This window comes from Chlorocebus sabaeus, chromosome 4, assembly GCF_047675955.1.
Source record: "Chlorocebus sabaeus isolate Y175 chromosome 4, mChlSab1.0.hap1, whole genome shotgun sequence".
Taxonomy (NCBI): domain Eukaryota; kingdom Metazoa; phylum Chordata; class Mammalia; order Primates; family Cercopithecidae; genus Chlorocebus; species Chlorocebus sabaeus.
In genome coordinates, this window is record NC_132907.1 from 56,766,080 (window position 1) to 56,793,067 (window position 26,988).

A 26,988-nucleotide genomic window follows, 5' to 3' on the forward strand; every position below is an offset into this window, starting at 1 on the left:
ATTTTTCCTGAAATGTTTTATCTCTTCTTCTCTAAGTCACTTTAATAATTACTAGATATATAACTGCCCTTACCACCACCAAGGTCTATTATTACCTCCTCCCATTCAATTTATTCGCCCATCAAAACCAGACAATTTCCCTAATAACAACTCTTTTTCTAATACCTTCGAAGGATCCTCTCTGTATCTGTAACAAATTCCCAACTCCTTAACCTGGCATCAAACGCCTCTAAGAGTTGTTTCTCATCTTATCAACCATGGATTGCCATCATTTTGCTCCAAGTAAAGGCAATCTTTCTGCTTCCCCTGCATACTTCCTGTGCTTCTCCACACCCCTATGGAACCCTTTAGCTTCGATTGTCTTTTTCTGTATCTGCATTTTAGAGTCGTTCACAGCCCACTCTAACACCACCTTCTTCACCATTCTCCCTTCTTCCTCTATATCATTCACAAGTTATAGTTCCTACCTTCAAACTCCAAGGTCAGCCACATCTCGATGATATCTATATCATCTACTATATATTCTACTATAGTTCTTGTGCATGTAGTTCACTCAAATGGATAGGTTGTCAGAATAGAGGGCTATCTGTGAGGTATTCCTGCATCTCCCACCTAGCAGAGTGCCTTGCTCTTAGGCGCTTAAAAAGGAGTTGCTGAAGAAAATATCCTAAGGTGTTTATTTACTATGCTATCCCACTCTAAAATTATAAACATGCATTTTAATAGGTATTTTAATTCCAGATAAAATAACCCAAAGTCATAATGTGGGACTTTTCAGAAGATGCATTAGTGAGGTATTTTGGGGAAGGTGAGAATGTTCTTCCATCAATCATACCTTATGGCCATCGTGTCTTCACTTACAAGCAACAGCCACCCTTGAAAAAAGTCACTTCATGACCCCTCAACACATTTCTCACCATCGTGAGAGAAGCTGGCCCCTGGAAAGGTAGCTGAAGCAGACACTGTTGGTTTACTGACCACCAGGCATTTCTCTCTTCCTTTACTTTTTGTTCAGGTCTTCACCCCTCCTTTACATGACTCAAAGAGCAAATCGTCATTAATCTTAAGTAGCTGTTTCATTTCTCATGTCAGTGATTGGTTCAGAAAGAAGCCTGTTTGGGGGTTCTAAGAAGATATCCTTACTTATTAAAAAAGATACACGGAAAAGGCAGTCTCTCTTCTGCTGGACATCCTCTAGATGTCCTATAGATCATGTAAAGTCCAGATTGTCTGTTCTATAGATGTCAACTACTGTAAAACTATCAAATCTCATAACTTTAGATTTTACTAATTTGATGTTTTCTGTAAGACTATGGCTGAACTGAATCTCATCTTTTTTCCAACTTTTAGTTTAGACTTGGTGTATATGTGAAGATTTGTTACAAAGGTATATTGTGTGACGCTGAGTTTTGGAGTACGATTGAACCCATCACCCAGGTAATGAGCTTACCGAGAGTAAATTTCCCAATAGGAAGTTTTTCAAACCTTGTCCCCTCCTGCCCCCTCCTGTAGTCCCCAGTGTCTGTTTTTCCTGTCTTTGGGTCAATGTGTACCCAGTGTTTAGCTCCCACTTATAAGTGAGAATAAGCAGTATTTGGTTTTCTGTTTCTGTGTTATAAATTTCATCTTTGATTAAAAGAATCTTGTAAAACCAATTCACAGTGTAAATAGCATTTTAGGAAGCATTGTTAAAAAGAGGTACTAAGTAGGATGATGAATAAACTGATAGATGAATGACATTATATTTTGTTCATTCATTAATTTAACTATTAATTGATGAGCCTTTTTCAGCTATGATTACAAAGTCCTATCTGTCATCCTGGAGGAACTGTGAAGAATCACAAAGAGTAAATTATGTCAAAATAACTTGTTGATTTTAATATGCCTTCTCCCAGAATGATGGATGACTGAATAATGCTAAACACAATGAACCTTAATTTTATCAAGGTTTTTGATACATCTTTTAGTGTGACATTTCTTTCAATAATACTTTTTGTACAAAACAGTTTATAATTCAGTTTTCATTAATTAACAACAAGAACAGTCTCAATCCATGACTGAGATTGGATTTCTTCTCAATAAGTCAAAATTCATGAGAAGTAAACTTACCTTTTTGGGTAAGTACAGTATAAGTAACTAGACAATGTGACAATGATTGATTCTTATTTCTTAAAGGACTAGAAGGGGACAAAGGAGGTAAAAATATAACTGATGAGTTTTATATGAATCATTAGATTTGGTCCATATGTCACAGTAGTTCCCTTCCTCTTCCCAGAAATCTCTTGGTATTAATTTGGATGTTATAAAGCAGCTGAGCTTTGGAAAGTCTGTACGTCGTGAGAGTCAGCGAATGCACAATACAGTAATCATCACATGAGTGCAGCCTATCACAGAGTAGCACTCCTGAAAATATCAAACAGAGGGAGGGAGGGAAAGAGTCATGCTGGTGGGTTCGCCCCTTCGACATCCTTACTGATGGGCAACTATCTAGTTTTAAAAATCTGGGCTCCACCAACTGGCATCGGTTGGTCAGGAGTGATTTCTTCCAATGCTGCTTCCATGATGTAAGCAAACAGACACCACTTTTGTTCCACTGTACCCCCACGCCCTGAAACTCACAAATGCCTTCTTGATGGGCTGGCTCCTGGAACGTACAGCCCCCACAGCTGATTTCCCTTCTGGCAAGATGCCTCCTGGTAAACATCACTGGGTTAGCAAGAGCATGTGTGGGTCCAGAGCGCTGATATAGGGCTGTGATTCTGATTATGCCTTTGGTCATTGGTCATCATTGTCTTCAAACTGTATATTATGAACACCAATTGTATTGGGGACTGTTAGGCATGGAGGGGAAGGCTTGTTATTTTCTATTCAGGGAACCGTTATTAGAGTTTACCATCTTCAGACTTCTATTGCTATATCTTGGGAATGAAGGGAAGACAGGATGTGGACTGGAATCTTCTGTGCCCGGAAAATAATAAGAAACTTGATTGTGGCTCAGCTGTGTCATCACCCCTGCTCTCTTGGCTCTTGTTTACAGAACTCAAATCGGACGATAGGCATATTCCTTATCTTAGGGCAGTTTTCTCAGATGCAGATTCTGAAATGAAGGAGGGAAGTAGAAGAAGATGGATGATGCGCAGGGAAGGGGAAAAAGTCAAGCAGGGGACTGTGGTTTATGAGAAATTTCAGAAAGGGGATGTAGGCCTGATCCTACAGGAGAACTCCGGAGTCTGAATCATGTCTCTGAGTTTTTCCCAAAGGAGGCAATGAATCCAGGCTTTCCCTCTCCTTTGCCAGTCATTGGCTAAGGGCTGTGCAGGGAGGATGTAACCCCTTAGGCACTTCTGGTTTTCAGGCTTGCAGACAAAGGGGCAGTCATCTGAGAGAGTCACAAGGGTGAACCTAGAAAAAAAAATCACACAGAAGCTAGAGGAAAGGCACACCAACATGGCAAAATGGATCTGAGGGGATGTGAGAAGAGCAGAGAAGTGGCCACTACACTACTGGTCAGAGATGCCCATCCTTTAGCCAAAGGTTGTTCTATATAGCTGTCAATGCCTGTCTCAGGAACCTTTCAGATTACGGTTTTGTGAGAGTCACGCTAAAACCTAAATACAATAGGATTAGTACATACATAGTGCAAATTATAGTCTATACTTGAAAACTGATGGCCAAAATATTTTAAGGAATCTTGAAAACCATTAGAATTATTGGTATTTGATTTTGTCATTTTCTCTGCATCCTTGACCCACCAAAGTAGTCTCCTTCACTTGTTTTAGCTTGGCCAATCCTTTATATGCATAAATACATCCTCCTCCAGAAAGGCCTCCCTAATACAGTGACATGGTAGCACTATTACCCAAACTTCTACCATTTAATGAACACTCATGTTATTCATTTTTATATAAATATTAATTTTCCAAACAGACTGCACGATCCTTGAAGACAGGGATTTTGCCTCATCCTTCTTCTTACCCCTCCTCCTCCAGCATCCACCAGGGTGCCCTACAGTCATAGCATGTGAATGAACACTTAATGATTGGCAAGTAGTCAAAGTGAATGTCCAACTAGTGCTTTGTGATCATCTTCATTTTCTTATACTGCTTATGAAAACTGTTGATAAGATACTAATCAAAAACATATTTCATTGAAAAGAGACCATTTTCAATATATGTTACCCATTCTGTTCAATTTCAGGGACCTTGATGTTACACAAATTTAGACAAGAATGACCAGCCCATTTGAAGATAGCTATAGATACGGATATGGATATAGATATATACACATATACATATGCACCAGACAGGTAAGAGGTGGTGCATTAGAAAGAACACAGGACTGGAATTTGGGAGATGCCAATCTCATGTCAGCACTGCTCCCATCTCCTCATGAGGCTTTCCTTAGCCATTCATACTTTTGTGCTTCAGCTGAAGGAAATATACTGCATGATCTCTAAAGTCTCTTCAACCCCAAAAGTTCTACTAGTTGTGTTTCTTTATTTATGAAGTAGTGCAATCCAAGAAGACACATATAACCCTTGCTTCAACTTTTGCTTCCTCATTGTGCTCAATCAACATGTATTCACCATGATGTTATGCCACATGTCCAATCTTGAAGTTGACTTATGCTCCACCCAGAGGGAGGAAATATGTGAATGGATTATTAAGGTATAAGAGAAGGAGCTAACAATAGAATACATTGTGGAAAGTTATCTATTTATTCATCAAGCATGTGTTTAGGACCTACGACATGAGAAATTGGGTTAGGTCCAGGAGATCTGAAAGAGGCACAGTTCTTTTTTTTATGGAACTCCTAGATTGATACTTAGAACTTTCAGTCAATCGGGAGAAAATAGTGGAGGTGATTTTGCTTTTCATTGAGGTAAACCCTACCAAAAATATTTCATTATTATTAGCTCTTCTTCCATTCATATTTTGTGTATCTGACTTTCCTTCCTTCCTTCTTTCTTTCTTTCTTTCTTTCTTTCTTTCTTTCTTTCTTTCTTTCTTTCTTTCTTTCTTTCTTTCTTTCTTTCTTTCTTTCTTTCTTTTTGAGATGGAGTCTCACCTCTTCACTCAGGCTGGAATGCAATGGCCCGATCTCGGCTCACTGCAACCTCTGCCTCCTAGGTTCAAGCAGTTCTCCTGCCTCAGCCTCCCAAATAGCTGGGATTATAGGCATGTGCTAGCACTCCTGGCTAATTTTTGTATATTTAGTAGAGATGAGGTTTCACCATGTTGGCCAGGCTGGTCTCAAACTCCTGACCTCAAGTGATCTGCCCGCCTTGGCCTCCCAAAGAGCTGGGATTACAGGTGTGAGCCACCACACCCGGCTGACTTTCCTTCTTTCTAATATTCTAAAAAGTACTGAACTCTGATCCAGCATCCCTGGTTTCTAGTTTCAGTTCAGCTTCAAACTGTGTGATCTTAGGCAACAAGGCCAAGCCCCAAAGTTTAGTTACCACCTCTCTTCAAAGAGTGCCGAACACTTGTTCCTCATGCCTCAAGCAATTTTTATCAGGACATAAAGGTATTCAGCACAACAAAAAAAGTGGATAAGAACTATATTATATAAGATGATTTTATTAACTAGTCAACAGTTATGCCATTCACCCATTTGAAGTTGTTTCTTCTCCCTCAAAGGAAAAAATATGAATTTTTAAATTTTTTTATATAGTAATTTATTTTGCAAGTTGCATTTTTCTTTTAGTATAGAGGTTTATTTTCTGCATTTTGAAGAACAATTAATCTAGTTGCTCATCAAATTGCTGTACAACTTCATATATTATATTATTTCATTTCCTTATTTCAACTCAGAAACTATGGAGATCTATTTCTGTGGAATAAGGAGGGAGGATATGCTAAGTTTATTTAACAAAGACTCATGAAAAGTTATCCAAAAAAATTTCCCTTCTAGGTCACAAAAGTATGATCTCCTGCAAATAGTTGAATCTAAAAGACCCATCAGATGGCCAGAGAGTCCCTGAAAATGCTACTAAATCAAATCAAGAAAAGAAAGAAGATTTGAAGATGCTAGGATTTGACAATTCTGACATTTGGAAAATCAAGTCAGCAAAGAAAACTGCTGTCAAAGAATGTGAGCAAGGCCATTTACAGTGTAACCATACCTACTCATTCAGCTCTGTACCCTTTCACTGTCTCTTTCAACATTCACTGAGCATCAAGTATGTGAAAGTGCTGCACTTGGTACTGAGCAGAACACCAGGCTCTCACTGAATGCTCCCATCACTGGTGAACTGGTCTATTAGCAAAATCGCAGAGCAGTGGAAAATATTAAAGCAATATAACACTGAATTGAACAAAGCCACATTTGAAAGGCAACCTTTTAATATCAGGTTGAACAGCTCTTCCTATTTGCCCATCTGCTAACCTTTAAAAGATTCCTCTCATTGCTGATACGGCCAGTTGCCCCATGAGCACCCAGCCTGCCTTCAATAGTGCACAAAGGGCATCTTTGTTTTCCTCCCAGTGAACTCAGAGACCAACCCAGGGAACAGTGAAACACCCAGGATGGAAATGAGGTGTCTCCGTGACAGCAGACTCCTTCTTTTGCCCCCATTTATCGAGATCAACATGCCTGAGTCACCAGTAGATGAAACCAATGATTGTTTTACTCGGCCTTCCCCAGAGTCACCCCCTGAGTCAGTGGGTAAACTGGGGTAAGAACCCAGCCTTGTCCTATGAGCCTGAGCGGGTCTACTATATTTATCCAGGGTCTCATGATTCTTAGTGCTTTTGCTCTGCCCTCTAATTTGCACTGTGCCTGCTATAATATCTAAACGGGAAGTTGCCAGCTAGAATGGTCATTATCCGAGAAATCTATTTAAACATGTTTATAAGGTCAAATGAAGTGGGTGGTGGATAAGCTAGACAGAAAACAACAAAAGCTTTGGCTCAGCATAGCTAGTGAGGGTAAAGCTCAAGAGAGAAGTGTTTTCATGTCGAATTTGCACATGGTAGAAAAAGGTAGTCTGAGCATAATTATATATAAATGCAGGAATGAGCAGTAAAAATATTAAAACAACCAAATGATTTCTATTTAAGAAGCTAGACAATGGAATTGACTTATGGTAAGTCAAGGAAATGTCGGTTTGAAACAGCATGCCAGTAGAGCAGAGCCCAAGATCAAATTTCGGAAATGCACCTAGTATATCCCAACCAGAGTGAAGAGCTGGGATGATCAAGAAAGATGCCCAGAATCAACCAAAAATGACCTGGGGGAGACTTCACAATGGAATAGTGAATACTATTGAGCAAGAGGGAAATAAGGAAATGAGAAAAAAAAAACAAACCCTGGTATCTCTGGGAGCCCAAGCTTGGATTCTTGTATATTTAAGACTTTGAAAAACAGCTCTCTGTACCAAAGAAATCCACATCTTAGAGTTAGGAGTCAACCATTTCATTATGTGACTGACCTCCAGGCTCTGCCAAGCCATTCTTCAACATCAAAGAGGAGGGAAGAGGGGAAACGAAACTATTGTCATATGTCACTTAATGGTAGGGATACATTCCTTCTGAAATGCATCATTTGGCGGCTTTGCACTTTTGTGAACATCATCGTGTATTTACACAAACCTAGATGGTATAGCCTACTATACACCTAGGATATAAGGTATAGCCTATTGCTCCGACACTACAAACCTGTACAGCATGTTACTGTACTCAATATTGTAGGCAATTATAGCACAGTGGTAAATTTTTGAATCTAAACATAGAAAAGGTACAGTAAAAATACAGTATAAAACATTAAAAAGGGTACCCTTGTGTAGGGTGCTTACCATGATTGGAGCTTGAAGGCCTGGAGGATGTTCTGGGTGAGTCAGTGAGTGAGTGGTGAGTGAATGTGAAGGCCTAGGACACTACTGTATACAACTATAGACTTTATAAACACTGGACACTTAGGCTACACTACATTTATTTAAAATTTTTTTCTTTCTTCAATAATAAATTATCCTTAGCTTGCTGAAACTTTTTTACTTTATAAACTTTTTAATTTTTTTAACTTTTTGACTCTTTCGTAATAACATTTAGCTTAAAACACTAATACATTGTACAGCTGTACAAAAATATTTTCTTTCTTTGTATCTTTATAAGCTTTTTTCTATTAATTTTTTTCACTTTTTAAACTTTTTTGTTAAAAACTAAGACATAAATGCAAACATTAGCCTAGGCCTACACAGCATCAGGATCATCAATATCACTGTCTTCCACCTCCACATCTTGTCCCACTGGAAGGTCTTCAGAGGTAATAACATGCATGAAGCTGTCGTCTCCTATGATAACAATGCCTTCTTCTGGAATCCCTCCTAAAAGACCTTCCTGAGACTGTTTTTTTTTTTTTTAAATAAGTAAAAGGAGTACTCTAAACTAGTGATGAAAAGTATGTATAAGTCAGTAATGTTTTTATTATCATTTTTAAGTATTATGTACATGTACAATGCATAATAGTTGTGCTAGACTTTCTTTTCCTATTTTTTTTTCCTTTTTGAGACAGAGTTTTGCTCTGTCACCCAGGCTGGAGTGCAGTGGCACAGTTGTGGCTCATTGTAGCCTCAAACTTCTGAGCTCAAGTGTTCCTCCCATGTCAGTCCCCTGAGTAGCTGGGATTACAGGCACATGCCACTGCTCCTTACTGGTTTTTTTAATACAGGACCACCGTCCTATATGCGGACCATCATTGGCCAAAACATCATTATGCAGTGTGTGACTGTATCTCCTTATTCCTGTTTCTGAGAAACAGGGATATGAGTCGGCGAGGCTTTTGGTGGCAAAGAGAAGTGTAGCATCTGAGAATGCTTCCCACATATTCTGCATGAGCTTGGATGCTAGTTTACAAAGATCAAGCAATTAAATAGATTCTATGCCACAGAAAGAAATCTGGTATGGCTACTGTTGGAAAATTTGATACACGTGCACATAGAGTCATTAAATCATAGAGAATAGTTAGTGTTTCTTATTTTATTATGAATTAAATTAATTTAGTGACCTCCTTTCCAAACAAAATTTACTTAGAAATGTTACTTCTTCCTAGAACTTGATTTGGTACGGTTTGGGATAGAACTACATACTGTTTGCCCCTGTATCTCTTCTATTCTAGCGCAAAAGTAAGCTCTTTTTGTTCCTTTCTTTCTGGCCCTACCATCTAGTGAGAAAGTCACTGACATAAGAAAGAAAAGTAGCAAAGGAAGAGTGGGGAGTGCTGGGAAAGGAGTCAGGGAAAATGGGGGCAAGTGGAAAGAAGGAAGGAAGGGAGAGGTTACAGAATGGTCAGAGAGCGAGGCAGGGCGAAGATGGATGAAAGCAGTCATGACATGTTGAAGCAATGGATCTTCCTAGAGTGGTGCTGATCAATACAGCAGCCACCAGCCACGTGTGGCTAGTGAACACTTGAAATGTAGCTGGTCTAAACTACAGTGTGCTGTGAGTATAAAATATACAGCAGATTTTGAAGATTTTGTACCACAAAAATTTACAAAGTATCTCAACATTTTATATGGATTACATGTTAAAATAATATTTTGGCTATATAGGATTAAATAACTACATTATTAAAATTTATTTCACCTGTATCTTTTTAAGTTCTTAATAGGGCTACTAGAAAAATGAAGATGAGCCATGTAGCTCACATTATCTTTCTATTACACAGATACCGTTCTTGATCTTGATGAGAAATGCTAGGATTGTATCCCCTTCTTTCCATCATGTCTACCACACACAACCCCAGAGGTCTCAGTCCAAAAGTCAAGTTCTAATATAATTATAAGCACTTCAATAGCAATGGCAATGCCTGGCATCTGTTTTCTGAGGCATGCAGCATATATAGCAGCTTCTAGTCCTCGGGATCAAGGGGGACATGTAGGGACGTCAGGAGAGGCAGTGCTCAGACACTGCCATGGGCATTTCTGATGGAGGGCATGGTCCCTCCCATCTCTCCACCCCTGCCCTAGGAGCTCTTGGCACCTTGGGAGAGTTTTCCTCCACACAGCCCCTTGTCACAGCATTCTCCTCTCCAGCCTCCAGCTACCCTTTTAAGAAATGACCTTTTGGTTTTTTTTTCCCCCAATCATAGGTACTTTGAGTCTAGTTTTCGGTTAATCATGAACATATTTTACAATTCAGAGAACACAGTACAGTACATCAGAGGAACATGGGCCCAGCCTAGAGTAGGTTTAGGTAACTATGAACCTTTGGTGATTTCACAGCAAAGCTCAGGATAATGAGGCTCTAGGCAGAAAGGAAAAAGAGAAAGAGGAAAGAGAAATGTAGAGCAGATGCAACTCAAAGACTTTTGGAAGGAGGTGGGCAACTTTCAACTCATTACTAAGATTTATGGAGTATGTCCTCCCTCTTGAATGTCCCTATATGCCACAAACGGAGGCTGTCCCTAGTGGTGCTGCTACCACAGATTCATCTTCCCTGTTTTTAGGGTGCCCAGACTCACAACAGAACTCAAATAGATTTGGAATGTGAATATGAACATTGGAATGGAAGTTCTTCACGGCTACTGAAGAAGTGGCGCACATCATATTCCTCACCCAGGATGGGGCAGGAGCCCCATGTTGTTCTGGAAGAACTACTTATCAGCCAGAATGCCCATCCTTTGCACTGGGCACCTTCTACCCATATGGTGCCTCCCATGTGGAAGCACTGAAGGCTTGGTTTAAAAAAAACAAAAACACCTCATCTCATCCCAAAGTACAGCCAACTCACCCAAGAGTTCAGATGAGTCAACGATTTATGTTGCAACTTAACCATTTCCACTGCAACACAGATAATTCCATATCTGAGCTTAGCCAGGCTATATTGCCTCCTGGGGTGGCTGGGCCAAATAGAGGAGGACGTCTCTAGATTGCTCAGCTTGCATATCAAGGACATACTCCCCTTTGAGCCCTTTGCTATCTGTAAGAATTGGTTAGCCCAGAGATATGCAGTCTCTCCCCAGGCAGAAAGTGTTTTTAAGATGTAAAAAACATCATAATATATAGAAAATAATATAAAAAATGTAGATATATACACACTCACACACAGTACGCTGGTGCACAGCAGGGCTTGACGGAAGCTTGGTCTACATGACTGGCCTGAATGCACGTATGCGTATGGAGGAATGATGAGTAGGGAAAGGAGGGAGTCTCCAAGTATTAGCAATTCCCATGTTGCTCTTTGGGAGAGAGTGGGAAACACCCAAACAGTGATGTTTAGCAGCTGTCTGCCCACTGGGCTCTTCTTTACTGCTATGGGAAAGGCTAACTTGAAAATAAACCTTTTGAGTTTGTTTGTTTGTTTCTAACATTGTTGACTGTTCCCTCAAAAATGTAGACCAGCTGAAAATATAAATAGATTTAAGCAGGTTTGAGATATATTCAGATGGATCCATCCATAGCAAGATGTTCATTTCCAGAGGTGTTGCGGACACTGTCCCTGTTTTCAGTTTGCCATGATACTGGGGCCAACCAGCTGGTCACCTGCCCCTCTTTCTCACAGACCTTAACTTTGTTGGGAAGTTTAATGTGTCTCGCTAAAAGCCAGCACCTTCTGCAGACAGAGTTCGGAGCCACGAAGTGTGAACAAAAGTTTTGTGGGTGGGCCTTACAGGAGGGCAGACCTAGCAGGCCTGCATCATTTCCCTCTTTGCTCTTCCCAGATTTTCCCAGGTACCTTGGCCTTGGTATCTGTAAGCCACTGAGGCAAAACCATTAGCCATTGACCTCTGGACTTTTTGAAAGGTGAGAAAAATAAAAACCCTAATTTGCGTAATCCACTGTTTGGGGCTTTTGTTACTTGTAGCTGAATACATTTCCTGATACAGACCAGGGAGATTGTCCATGCTTTTCATAAACATCTTTGCAGCCATGACTAGTGACAAAATACAGACTTATTTCTCTAGCAATTTGCGGGACCAAATGAAAATTTGACTCTGCATCTTAGAAAAAAAGCAACATAAACTACCTTTGTTTGTGATTTTCCTTCATGTCTTTAAAGTAACCCATTACACTCTTCTTATTTTGATTGTTACTTACATTGAATTTTATTTAACAGGAATAACATTGCTCATGAAAATCACACAGTTTGTTTTTCTTTTCTTTTTTTGTTGAGACGGAGTCTCGCTCTGTTGCCCAGGCTGGAGTGTAGTGGTGCGACCTCGGCTCACTGCAACCTCCACCTCCTGAGTTCAAGTGATTCTCCTGCCTCAACCTCCCGAGTAGCTGGGACTACAGGTGCCCACCACCATGCCCGGCTAACTTTTTGTATTTTTAGTAGAGACAGGGTTTCGTCATGCTGCCCAGACTGGTTTTGCATTCCCAAGCTCAGGCAATCTGCCCGCCTCGGCTCCCAAAGTACGGGGATTACATACATGAGCCACCGCACTCGGCCAACGATTTCTTACATAAATCCAGGCATACGGAAAACTTTCGGATGTCCTATGGCTTTAGAAAATATAAAGTACCTATCCTTATAAAATCATATAAGCTATTTCAACATCAATTTGGGGTTCAAAATGGGCCACTCTAATGGGCTATTTCAGGAAATATCTCTTGCCAAATTAACTTTCAGAAAGTTTCTAAGCCAAAAGGCTGTGTAGTTAATGTGGGAACAACCAAGACCACCATTTATCCCATCAACTGGCTAGAATACTCAGCCTGGATGGTCAACTGAGGGCAATGAAACCCACCTGTGTTCTTTAGGGCCCCTGTCAATCAACCTCAGGTAGAGTCACTCCTTAATGAGAAGGTCTCCAATGGAGATCAACTTCTTCCCTCCTCCTGGGCAGTTGAGATCATTCTTACTGGCATGTTCACAAAGAGTTTCAAGGTACTTCTGAAAATGATGTCTTGCAATTTAGAGAGGCATTAAATTCGTCTCCCCAGACACAGAACAAGAATTGATTCCAAGTCTAACTCTAAAATGAAGGAAAAGAATTTTAACCTTACATTTAGCCATCTACAGGGCATCTCAGCAATGGAAATGAATAAAGTTTCCACTAAATTTACCACATGTAGAAAAGTCAACCACTGGTTCTTTCTATAAATTGTCTTCAAAGACCCAACACCACTTTTCCTCTCCTAATTGCTATTATGAGGCAATAAATCTCTCCTATATGGAAATAATACAAATTAACTGCATGGCATATGTAGGCCACGTGTTCTAGCAAATCCATAAAAAATGTTTCATTTATGTTTTGATGAAAGGCACAACAGTCTTCCAAGGACACTAATCATTAATTCTGGAAACATAGGATTCATATGTGATTTAGTTCAGTGCTGGAATAGTTAGTAAATACCTATCTAAGAAACATTTATTCATTTAACAGCTGTTTAGTGAGTAGCTACAATGCTAGAATTTGTGTCTTCCCTGGCTAGAGTGGCATTTGTGTGTAATAATGTGAGTGATGTCCAAATGGCATTTAAAAAAATGTGTCATAGTTAAGGTTCCCTAAAATGAAATATTTAAGAAAAATCTTCTGCTACCGAGAAGGATATTTTATAACAAAAAAGAACAATCCATTCTTGTCCCTTTTACAATGTCTGTGAGGTTTTCATTAAGGCTTATTAAGCTGAAGATAACAAATACCCACCGCAACTAGCTTAAGCAAATGTGTGCATCTCAGGCCAGGAAGTTTAACTGGGCCTCTCAAAGAATTAGACCAGAAACTGTAAAGCTGTCAGAACCCATCAGTTTCCCCATCTCTCTGGGAGCTCACAGCTTCTTGCTTCTGCTTTCGCCTGCACATCTGTATCCTATTTTTTCTTTCCTGATTACGCTTCTCTGCTCCTCCAAGCCTATGACTACTAAAGGTCCAATTTTGCATTATAGTCTGGCTCAAAACTTCAGCAAGATCTGGCCAATATCTTAGATTCTTGATTCTGGATTCTGAGTCAAAAAGATTTGATTGGTTCAGCCCGGGCTGGATGTCCACCAGAGATCCTACCAGCTTTGACTCTGAGGGAGAAGTTACACTGTAAAGATGGCACAGGAGCCCACCCTAAGGATGGGGAGAGGAGACATTCTCAGAGAGAGGATGGCGTGTGCAGGCACCTCCAAGTTTTTTCTTCACTTAAACTGAACAGAAAACATTTTTAGTTGTGAGCTTTAGTATAAAGAGAACAGTCTAGTCCTAAACCTCACTCAACTTTGCAGAAAATCTATCAGTGCAAATGCATTTGTCTCTCCTAGTTGGAAGCAAAGTTGCAGTTCATTCTGAGTCCTGCTTGGTCCTCTAAGGCAAACTAGCATCAATGCGCATGACAGGAGTATCTGGCTTTTGCTTTTTAAGGATGTATCAGTCTTAGCTGCATTCAATTTAATTCCATGTGCTTTCTATCTGGAAGTCCCTTTGTGTATTTCTAAAGTTCTTCAGCCTGATTTCGCCTAAGACACACCACCCCACATAGTTACGGGTGCCTTTGACACAATTTAGATGATTACCTTGCCTTGGAGATCTGTTATTGCTACCATAATATCATATAATTCTAGAAGCAATGTCTCAATTCAAGTCAAAACCAAGCACATCTAAATCTTCCTATCTTCCCCTATTCAGGTCAGCAATCTACATCTATTTCCAGTTTTCCAGTACCATTTTTTGAAATCAACTCACTCCTTCTCTCAACACTTTTCCTGCAGCTGATTTAAGAAACTCTCATATTGGCAATGTAGCAACATGATTTCACTTGAAGCCTTCTTCTTCCTCTTTAGGAAATCATTTCACCTTTACTTTGAAGGTAAAATCAAACTTTTACCCTCAATGCTCCAATTCTTACAAACTAATCTAATTTAAAAATTACTAAGCTGATGAATATTTAAAAGACATGTGGACACAGTTTATTAAATATAGCTTCCCTCCAAGACATGAAAAAAATGATTTAACTCTTCTATTCTCATCAGACAGTATTTTTCAGACTAGGTCAATATGTGTCCACTCTAAAGATGTGACTTCACTTAGGATTTCAGTTTTTCTGAGAGGAGATAATAACCTTCTCAGAATAAAATTGAGTTTGCATGTGTTTATTAAAAATACTATTTCCCTAGACAGTTTTTTCAAAACACACCCACAAAGATGATCTTATTTTATCCTTATAACACTTTTATGAATGAAGCAATACTAAGGGGAAAATGTTATCCATCCCATTTTAAAGATGAGCAAACCAAGATCTGAAATAAATAACTCTGTAACTTGGTCACAGCCTTCCGAAGAAGCCTTGCCCTGATCTGTAGGATGAAGGCGTCAAACCATGAACTCCCTAACATTCCATTTAGCAATGATATTCCATTTTTAATTAATCAAATTAAAATAAAATGTTGTCAACAAAAGTCACAGTCTAGCAATAAGGCTGAGGCTAAGAAGTTGTTAGACTCTTCTTTCAGGTTCTTCGATGAGGAGTAGGGAAACATCATGAGATGGAACAAAAATAGGTTGTCACAACTCAAGAGTATGAAGTTGCGGAATTATAGGTTCCATGTCTAAGGTTATGACAATACCCAGAGTGAATTATAGAAGACAGTGTAAATAACTCTAAAGGTGAAGCTCAACTTGCATTGGCAGAGTCTTAGCAACAAGTGGAATATTTGAAGCAGAACAAAACAAAACAAAAAAGTTTATCTTTCAAGCTGTAAAATGGTCATGTTGAAAAATTCCATCCATTTTCCAGCCAAGTGACCCAAATAAAGTTACAAATGCAGGTGGACAAGGAGCAATTTTTCAAAATGAAAAGGTTTTTATACAAGAAATGTAGTTTTAACAAAGATCCTCTTTGGATCATGGCTTGTTGCCTGTGCCAGATTTAGCTAACATGTCAGAGGCAAAAGTCTCTAAGCTCAGCATGGAACTGTTGAAACTTTGCCCTAAAGTGTATGCTTAAGCTACAGGGGGTGCTTACCCTCAGGGACACTGAGGTCCAAGCACTCAGGGACATTGAGCCTCTCAGTTCAGGAAACTTGTCACCAGATAACTCACTCTCCTAGACCAGCTGTGAACTTGGCATTGCTTGGCAGGATGTTTAAACACCATTAAATAAAAACCTTGCACCAAGGTTTTACAGCTGCCCACAGGAGCGGCTCTACCTCAAATCGACACTTGCAATTCAAAGGATCTGTCTTTGTGATTTTTTAATTTTGGCCTTACAATTGAGATGACTATTTATTTTCTACCTATGGTGTCTTTTTTAAAAAGTAGCTTTATTTTACTTAAAGTAATTTTATACATTATAAAATTTACTCATTTAAAGTATAATATAAAATTAAATGTTTTTTGGTATGGTCAGAGTTGCACAACCATCACCATCATCTATTATTAGAACATTTTCATCACCCCCCAGAGAAATGTACCCATTAATAATCACTCTTCCATCCCCACCAATCACAGCCCTAAGCAACTACTAATCTACTTTCTGTCTCTATAGAATTGCTTATTCTGGACATTTCATAGAAATAGAACCATACAACATAAGGTCTTTTGTGATTGGCTTTTACAATTAGCATAATGTTTTCAAGGTTTATCTGTCTTGTAGCATATATCAGTACTTCATTCCTTTTTACTGCCAAATAATATTCCATGGTACAGTATATCACATCTTGTTTATCCATTCATCACTTGGTGATCATTTGGGTTGTTTCTACTTTAGGGCTAGTATGAATAATGCTGCTATGAATATTCACATACAAAGCTTTGTGTGGACATACCTTTTCATCTATCTTGGGTAGACATCTCGGAGTAGAATTTCTGGGTTATATGGTAAATCTATGATTATCATTTTGAGGACCTGCAGGCTGTTTTCCATGGCATCCACACTGTTTTACAATCCCATTGGTGATATATGAAGGCTCCAATTTCTCCACATCCTCAAAAACACTTGTCATGGTCTGTATCACCCATGAGATGTTAATACAAGTGGCAGGTCTTGACCAGTTGCTTCTTCATCACAGTTTCAGTAGATCTGGAAGATGACCATTCATCTCTTTGACGTCTTCTCTTTGGGAGATTTTAAAGTGCCTGTTTTGTACACTCGAGGCAGATAACGCCAAACGTATCTTGAAAAAATAGTCTGTCATTTTTGCATGATGTGATAATATTTCATTTCATCCATGTAGCCAGGTTTTAACCACTTACTACCTTCTTGGTCTCCTCTCTAGAGTCCCAGGATTCACAGATCCAAGTGCAGAGATAATAGCAGATAGTTCAGCCAAAAGAATTTCAGACTTCTCCAAAATGGCAATTAACACAGAAACTCAGGATGTCATCACCACTTATTTTGATAATAATGCTACCTAGTAATTATTTATTTTTAACCAGGATGTAATCCAAAGACTGTAAAAATGATGTCTATGAGCCACCTGCATCAGAATCACCTGAGTGAGGGAGTGGCTTTCTAATTATCGAGACACCCTGCCCACTTCAAAGCCACCGTATTGGAATGTCTAGGAATGGAATAAAGGAGTATGCACGTATAATGAGGGACAAGGTGAGTGTGGTGTGTTGTGACACATGAGACTCTGCTGTCAAGCCTGGAGTATGTGTCTGAGCCTGGCCACCCTCTGGAGAAAAGAGTGGGCAAGCTCAGCGATATACGCCCCAGAGGTTGCTTGCATGCCTATCCCAGCTACAGCAGTAAGGGAGGCCAATTAGGGAAACAGCCTAGCAAGGAAGAAACAATAATTTTGCAGAGAATAGGCAGCAGTTGTCTTACTCTCCTAGAAGCAAGAACCCTGAACTTCTTTGAAATGGGTCAGGGTATACACACCAGGCCTAGTTTAAGGTGTAAACCTGTTGTGCTCATTACACTGAGCTGAGCCCCTACAAGAGGACTTGAACTGTGGCTCTTTGGGTGAATGAAAATGAAAGATCCACCATGTAACAGTGGGGCCTGGGTGGTGAAGCCAAGGGGAGGACCGAGATGCTGGTTGATTCCACCTGGCAGGGTTGGGAAGAACCATGAGTGTCGTCCCCCCACCTCGGCTCCTCTGGGGCCACAGAGGCAAAGGCAGGTACCGCAGTGCTGACCATCCCTGATGTGGAACCCCAAGGGACAGTATTAGGTGGCTCCTCCTGGAGAGGGAACTCTGGGAAGGGCCACAGTTGGGGGCAGAAGCCAACTGGACAGCTGTTTCCAGGAGGGCAAAGTCTCCAAAGGCCAGAGCCAACAGTGGTGGCAGTGGCAATAGGAGGATGGTTATTTCTCCTGTTGAAGAAGGAGCAAACTTCCTTTCTCTGAATCCCACCTAAGTGATCAAAATCCCATCTCAGCAGCTGCAGCCAAGGATGGGTTCTGAGTCCCCAGAGGGAAGAGGAGCCAGCGAGGCAACTATGAGCTAAAATCCCATAGATTGACGGCATTGTAGCTCAGAAGGGCAAATCCTCAAAGGCATCCTAAATGGACAGAGCCAAGAGTTGGAAGCCTGGATTTAAACAAAGGAAGCAAATCCCGGCGATGACTATGAGCCCTAAATGGTGTGCACATCCTTCCATCAGCAGGCGGGCAAGGCCGCAGAGGAAGGGCTAAGAGTACAGCCAGGGTGGGGAGATTAAGCCTGGAGGTGCTTCTGGGGCTGGTCCCTGTCAGGGGCTTGCTTGGGAAGAGAGACACTTGGGACTGAGTTTTTGCCAAGCTTGGCATATTCTACCCAAGGTGTGACTCTGAGCCTTTCCACTTCTCTCTGGAAGGAGCTGAAAAAGACACCTGAGGGGCAGGAAAGGAGTTCTCAAACTATTAATCGCTGGGGTTGTGAATCACAGAAGAGCCAGCTTGGGTGACTGCCTGCCTTTTGAACTCTCCACTGGGGTTGTGGGTGTAAACCTAGTGAGTTTATTATTTGCAAGATTGTTGAACACTCAGTACATGCTGAACATGCACACTCAGATGCCCAGCTATAAACACACACACCAGTAATCAGATACCACAAACCACATAGATTGCCAACGCTCCTCCAGAGAGGAGAGCTGATACCGATCCCTTTGAATCAGACCTGAGAGGATCATTTTTCAGCAAGAGACAAAGGGAGGAAGGCTGCATTGTCTCAGCAACGCTGGTGAGGGTTCGGATACCAAAACTATCCGGGCTGGGAACCTCAAGCGATCAGGTTCCCTAACCAAATTCGAAGTATTTCCTGGTCTGAGCTGGCCCTAAAATGCCAGAAGTGCCCTGGAGGCCCTGGCATTTTGGTATTTCCAGCAATTAGTGGTGTTGAAAAATCTGTAGGGGGAAAAGCAAACCTAGGCAGTGATTTCATGAAAGAAATAACAAACAAATGCCTACGCAAGGGTGAGAAGGTAAATCATATTTTTACTTCTCTTTCAGGGAAATGTTCAATTCTACGTTTTGTCTGCTCCAGATCGCTTGCTGGTACGCGGGACAATGACGGGAAGACTGGCGTCCGTCGAGTCAAGCTGTGGATCTAACTTTTATCCTCTGTCAATTAGGTATTTCAAGTTTTCAGACAGACTTGAAGTCATTAGTTGGGAATCTTCATGTGAGTGGAGGCTTTCAAAGAGGCCTCTTCCTGGTGCTGCTGAGAAGGCTGAGCGAGTACACACTCAGGCGGTGACCAAGTGCTGATAACTGGAGAGGGGTGAATTTATGAAGTGAGCAGCTCATCAAAAACACAAGTCGCTCAGAATTCATCGAAGCAGGTGCGAAATGACCAGGTTTCAACAGCTGAGGTAGGATGATACTTTGTAATAAGAGAAGCCATTTCTGGGACAGGGTCGAGTGAGACCAAGATTAATCAGGGCAGGCTGCGATGAGGCCAGCGTGCCGGAGCTGGGTTAACCCACGCGGAGATGACAAGCTGGCAGCTCATCAGGGAATGCAGGCAGAGGGCAGCCACGGGAGGCCCACGCGGACCCCAAGGGCCTTGGGAGTGGCTAAAACAGAGCTGCACCCCAGCATCAGGAGGCAACGCGTGCAATGTGTAGCACACTGAAGGCTTTCATTTTATTCCATAAATCAAATACTTATATATGATTAATTTATTAACATATTTATGTTTTCCATTGAAAACGCAGTTTTCAACATTTTGCAAACCAAAAATATCAGCAGACGTGGAGGAGACTTTACTAATGATTTTCTGCCTCTTTCTTTCAAATGCTTGAAAAGTCAGCAATGATCGTGTTTGTCTCCTGTTTCAAATTTTTGGTTTCCTTAAAAGGCATTGAGAGTGAAATGCAAACTTTTCTTTTTCTTCCTCTTCCTCTTCCTCTTCTTCTTCTTCTTCTTTTAAGAAGTGCACAAACCTAACAAGGCAGGTGAGTTTTATTGATTGTACTTTTTGGAGTTGAGTTAGGAAAACAAAACACATTATTTTAGGGTACACGTTCTCGGACCAAGAGCCTGGCAAATAGGACAGCCTTTCCCAGGGTCTACCGACACCAGAGCAGCTCAGAAATGTCTGCCTCTTTGAAAGAAGGGGTGCACGCATGCCACAGGCGGCCCCATGAGAAGGGCACTTGGCCAAGAAGTCCCCTTGCAGAGCCACTCTCTGGAGAAACGACATCACTGAGCTGAGTGAATGTCAGTGCCAGCCTCCAGCACTGTTGAGGTTGTTTGCATTGTGTTTTTAATAAACAGAAAGGGTGTGAAATTCTATGGAGGAAAGAAAATGTTCCAGGTAAACTCAACTTGGGTGGTATTCCTGAAGCCAGACATTCAAAGCAGTGTAAAACTAAACTATTGTTTTATTCTTTATGTTTTTCTTTGACTCTGCTTTGAGAGGTCAGAGTGTCAGACAACACCAGCTACATAATTTGCAGATCTCAGTGAAAAATGAAAAAGTAAGTCTCCTTGTTCAAAAATTATTAAGACTTTTGGCCGGGCACAGTGGCTCACGCCTGTAATCCCAGTACTTTGGCCAAGGCAGGTGGATCACCTGAGGTCAGGAGTTTGAGACCAGCCTGAACAACATTGCGAAACCCTGTCTCCACTAAAACTACACAAAAAAACTAGCCAGGTGTGGTGGCACACGCCTGTAATCCCTGCTACTCAGGAGGCTGAGGCAGGAGAATCACTTGAACCCAGGAGACGGAGGTTGCAGTGAGCTGAGATTGCACCATTGTACTCCAGCCTGGGCAACAAAAGCGAAACTCTGTCTCAAAAATAAATAAATAAATAAGACTTTTAACATGGCAACAACAGGGCATCTGCCAAGAGTAGGGCTCTTTGGAGCTTCACCTCCTGACTTCAGGGATGCCTCTACCCTCAAATACAAAGCCTGAAGGCTACGAGGCCCCTACTTCTTCCTCCGACAAGGCAGTGCTGTGCAGGTAACTCTTTGAGCTCTGCCATCTTGCAGGAGGTTTCTGTCTTTAGCCTTTGCCAGACCAGTCAAGGAAACTGAGTTCTCAGCTGCAAACGCAGCAACGCTAGGGCAGCTTACTGAGCAGAGGCCACAGAAAAGACCAGGTTTTTTAGATTTTTATTTCCTAAAAATAACATTTGTCATGGGATATTTTTCTGACTATAAAAATAATACATGTTTACTGAAGAAATGCAAAAAAAAAAAAAAAAAAGAGATCAGAAAGAAAACAAATCACCAATAATTCACATTTGTCATGGGATTTTTTTCTGACTATAAAAATAATACATGTTTATTGAAGAAACACACACAAAAAAGCAGAAAGAAAACAAATCACCAATAGTTCCATCACATGGACGTAGCTACTGGTCACATACTGTTACATATCTTCATTTTTTCTACTCATGTTTTATATATATGTGTATAAATATAAATTTTCCAAAATGGGATTATGCTGTATGATATTGTTTCCAAAACTTTTCAACTTAATATTTTAATATTTCTCTTTGTCATCAAATATTCTTTAATTGCCTCATTTTTAGGAGTCAGACAGTGGTCATATGTACATACATACAAATATGGAGAGAGAATGTATTTTTTGCAGTGTATTTAACATACATACATGTGTAATTTATATTAATATTCTAATATATACACATATATGTATATACACAGATGAAAATATATTTACAGTAGATTGTCTGAATTTGGTCATTACTCACAAAAACACCATTGTCTATGTCTGGCCACACTGATCAGTGTTTGCTCACTTTGCAGCATTTAAAAGTGAGGAGTTGACTTCACGTGTACCCCTGAACCTAAAATAAAAGTTAAAAAAAAGGAGGAGTTGAACCGATTTTTTTTCAATCACAAACTAAAAAAAAAAAAAAAAAGTCAGGACATCTCTGTCCTCTGAAACAATTGGCACATTTTGTCCAATAATTAGTTCACTGAGTGCAATCCTGTTGGGTCTAAGAAGTAAACGGCATGTCTTGATTCTCGCAGGTGATGATTCATTTGGAATTAACAAGTGTTCACGGAGCGGATAACCAGCGATATTCCTGCTCTTCAAACTGAGCATGTCCTCATTCTGTCACACAGGCGGGGGTGGCCAAGAGCCTCCAGATTAAAAAGGACAATACTAATAACACACCAGAATGTTTCAACGCATGAAGGGGTGTTTCAGAAGTGGCTTTTCATTTCAACATTCTTTCAACAGTTCCGTCAACTTCTTATAAAATTGATAGTAAATACTTTTTAAAGGGGTGTGTGTGTGTGTGTGCTGGTATTTTGGCGTGATTTGTTTTGTGTTATTGAAATATGCTACCCTGGAAAATGCTCAGCTATAAATGCCATTCCTTATAAATATGAGCTGGGCTGCTGATGCATGGCTTTGCAGTTCTTTTTGAACTGCAGTTTTGCTGCTTTCTACGGCCTTCTTGCCACAGAGCAAATGTCTGGGAATAAGAAATGGAGAGGCAAAAGTTATGAAGTTCTAGTGGAAAGAATCGGCATCTCTCCCGGTAAGCAGGACTGGCTGACAGGGATCTACACTTCCCTCATGCCAGGGCCTATGTGTGGTGCTGTCATGCAACTTCTCTTATTAACCCCCAGCAGCTCTTTCAAGTATGACTTGCCCAGCTATTAGGAGGAAATGGAGAATCAGACCACTCAAGCGTCTTGTCTAAAGTCACATCACCATTAGATCCCAAAACTGAAATGGGATCAGATCTTCTCATTCTCCAGGCAACACTGCTTTTCCAACTAATCTGCCCCACCTCTTTGGAGGGACAGGAATAAGCACCTGCCCTGTCCTATTTCTATGGAGTATTCTCAGGGCGGTTCTGGCACATAGCAGTATCTGGTAGCTTTCAAAATGGCTTTTCAGTGTCCACACTTGACAGCATTAGCTAGTGACTGGCTCATGTGTATTCCTTTAAAGATCATAACTTTAGTTAGACAACCCCAGAGGAACAAGCCAACATTTTCCTAGTGATCTTAACAGTGATCTAAACTTTTGGATCTTCTCTAAGTGTTGAAAAAAGAAAAAGTGTGTTTGTACATGTGTGCGTGCACTCATGTGTTTCTGTGTGTACAACAGACAGGAAGCAGTGGGGGGTAGGAGCTGGGATATAGAAGCAACAAGGACGTCTGGAACTTCACTCAGTAACATAAGAAAGCTGAAGTGTGCCCACCCGGTGGTGTGGACCCTGCCTGGCTTCCTTCCATGACTCTGTTGCCATGTGCATAACCACATTCATCCCACACCTTTCATTCCACACATATGCACCAATGCAAAAATCTCATGATTTTCTGCAGGACTATCATGGCTACTGTAAGGGGTCTAAAATGCTTTCTGGATCAGATTATTTCTAGAGAACAAACTCCTGCTTCAATCAGGTCAGGAGAAGCTGCTAGGTCAGGTAGTGTCTGAGCACAACTCCTCAGGGGAAGGGGTTGCTCTCTGATTACCCTCCCTCCACTGCAATACACACACACCCACATACACAATAGGGTTTCCCCCTTGCAGCCAGGTACATCATTTACTCAAAGAGGGAACCATTAGGAACTTATGAGACAAGCTGGGCCAAGGAAATGCTCATGTCACGTGGTCCCACTGCAGTGCTAGTGAGGAAAAGACCTGGAAAATGCGCCAAACGCCTGTCACGGACGAACAGCCATGAACTGTGAGGGGAGCTTATACCCCTTCAATGACTGTGGGCCTCTACACTCATCCCACCTGACTCTGACCCTCAGGGCTCAGAAATGCTTGTTAAACAAATAAGTGCTCCGACTTATGGGACAGCGTCACCTGGGAACTTTCTAGAAATGCAGGACCTCACACCCCACCCCAGATCGCTGTATCTGCACGTGAACAAATCCCAGGTGGGCCACGTGAACCCAGATGCTCAGCTCTAAACTCCAGAGGAGGGACTGTCAACCCTGGTTGTCTAATAGAATCACCTGGAGAGATTCGTAACTGGCCCACCATTAGTCTGTGATTGAATTTTTCTGGGGTGTGGCCCAGGCAGGGGTATGTTTTAACCGCCCCCACCCAGCTAGGGTTGGCAAACATAGCAGGTGAAAATACAGAATGCCCAGTTAAATGTGAATTTCAGATAGAATTTTTTTTTTTTACTGTACGTATAAATACTGTGCATATTATATACAATATTTGGGGGCAGACATTAAGAAATTATTTGTGTTTATCTGAAATGTAAGTTTAACTGAGCATCCTGTATTTAATTTGTCAACCCAGTCCCCAGGTGATGCTAATGTACATCCAGGCTTAAGAATCTCTCCTTTAAATCAAGCCTATTGTTATGCAAATACTTGTCCTGAAATTTCCCGAATGATCCTAATATCGACTATTCTCTCCCAAGATGGTCGTGGATCATACTTTTGGAAGGAAGGCCTTTCTCATCAAGGTCTTGAACAACTACAGGGCCTGTGCAAGTCTACTAATGCCAGTGGATGGAGAAATTGAGTTGCCAGGTGACTCATACATATACGTCCTATATTTAATAATTTTGTCCTGTGTCATGTATTCACTTTGCTGGGACTCCCTGAATGTCCTGTACTCCACTATTTTTAAAATAAATTACCAAAATGCAGCAGTTAAAGTTATTTTTCAAGTTTAATTAGGTGTCCTATATTTTTATTTGCTAAGTCTGGCAACTAAATGGAGAAACCACTCTGTTAAAATCTTGGGGAATTTATCCTGAGAAATGTGTCCTTCCAGATTCAGTACCTGTCTCGACCTCTGTTAAAGTTTTTCACTCCCGATCTCTGAACTTCAGCAGGTCAAGTCTGTTAGAAAAATGTGGCTACTCTACTAGCCAAGAATTTCAGTTCGTTCTTTGCTGTTCCTGTTGAATTTAATAGTTTGGCATTTATTTCACTCATATTTCACACATGGGATAAATTAATATTGACAGACATTTGTTGCTAATAAAATGATCCCAAACTTCTTAGTACTTTCTTGTATTATTTTGAAAAGAGTAAAATTAAGGCAAGCAGTGGCTATAAAAACAGGGAACGGGGACTCACAGATAAGTCAGCATGCACATGAAATGACTATTCACGGACTGCTGACTCCCAGATGGAACCCAGAGCTGCAGATTCTACAGAAAAGACGCGGAGGTTGATGGCTCTCAAGTGTGCTCAAATAACACAAACATTTTAAGGAACTCTCTGTGAGAGTCTTGGTTGGGACCCCGTTGGCTGAGGGGAGGTGAGGTTGGAAAGGGGAGTGAAGCGATGATGACCTTATGCTAGAGAGAACCCGAGGGGACAACTGAAGCCCAGGCCAGCCTCCTCTGAGAGAGAACTGTATTTTTGTCATTTTCTCTCCCTTACATTCCCTGGTCTGATTCCTATTCCATCTTTACTGTGGGCTAGGGAGCAGCAAAGTATCTGTGTGTGAATGAAGGCTTAATGAATACCAAGTCTTAATTTGCAAGCTGAATGTTCAGGTTGAAGAATTATTCCAGTAGGCATCAAGAAAGGCAGAAAGGAAGAGAATGACAGAAGAGTTAAGAGATATGGAAGACAGACATAGAAGAGTCAACATTTTCTAATAGGATCCCAGAAGGAAAAATGAGAATAAATGGAAGGAAGGAAATGGTGGGCCAAGCAGACACCAACCAACCACAAGTGTGAAAGATTGGAACAGCATGATTAGCAAGTGCTAATATATATTAATTTAAGTTCTATTATATACAATAAATCATACATATATATCTCTTCATCCCCAACAAGATTCATTTTCTTTTCCAGCTCACAGGGACTTCACAAAAATTGGACATGTTCTTGGCTGCAAAATGATTCAAAACATTTCAAGGCATCAATGTCATTCAGACTAAATTCTCTGACCATAGTGCAATAAAATTAGAAACCTATAACATGGTAGTTTTTGTAAAATTCCATATGTCTAGGCACCAATAAAGATACCACTGAACAATATTTGATTTCAAGAGAAAATCAGATAGAAAAGTGATAAAATACATAGAGCTTTGTGGCAAGAAAAGCATTGCATTTCAAAGTTAGTGGGATGCAGCTAGAGCAATGCTTACAGGATTATGGAGAGCTTTAAATACGGGAACAGAAACCAGGAACGGTGGAAAATGAGCTATTTAACCCAAGAAGGTAAAGAGTAATGAAACCTACATAATGAAATGAGAAGAAAAGAGATAAGGGATGTAAACACTGGGATAGACAAAGAGAAAGAGAATAATGAATATGAAAAATGAAAGCCAGTCTTTTGGAAAGCCCATATGACTCGTTAAAGAATGGGCAGCAAGGATTACAAATAAATGAAATATATAGCAGAAATAGAATAAAATTATAGCAATACTAGAGTTTTAAAAAGTATTACAGTGTAATACAGTATATACAGTATATAGATGTCCTGTATATAGAGATAAGGTATTATTTGCTTATATAAGTAATTTGTATATAGATAGACGACATCTATCTATATACAAATTACTTATGTAGACACATACACACACACACATACAAATGTGATCCTGGGACCAGCATCACCTGGGAACTTCTGGAAAATGCAAATTCTCAGGCTCCTTCCCAGACCTACTCAATCAGAAACTGGGACTAGGGCCAGGAATCTGGGTTTTAACCTGCCTCCTCCCACCCCGGGTGATTCTGATACCTGATAAAAGTGTGAGGA

At 40.6% G+C, this 26,988-nt stretch overlaps 2 long non-coding RNA genes across 2 annotated transcripts in view; both read right to left on the reverse strand.

The window, feature by feature from the left end:
- Positions 1-26,988, reverse strand: part of LOC119621469 (uncharacterized) — a 150,669-nt gene that overhangs the window by 23,043 nt on the left and 100,638 nt on the right. The gene's annotated exons all lie outside the window — the stretch shown is intronic.
- On the reverse strand, positions 960-6,249 carry LOC119621470 (uncharacterized). The gene is made up of 2 exons (XR_005238048.2): positions 6,128-6,249; positions 960-3,402 (listed from the first exon to the last, which is right to left on the reverse strand). It is a non-coding gene; the product is annotated as an uncharacterized lncRNA (long non-coding RNA).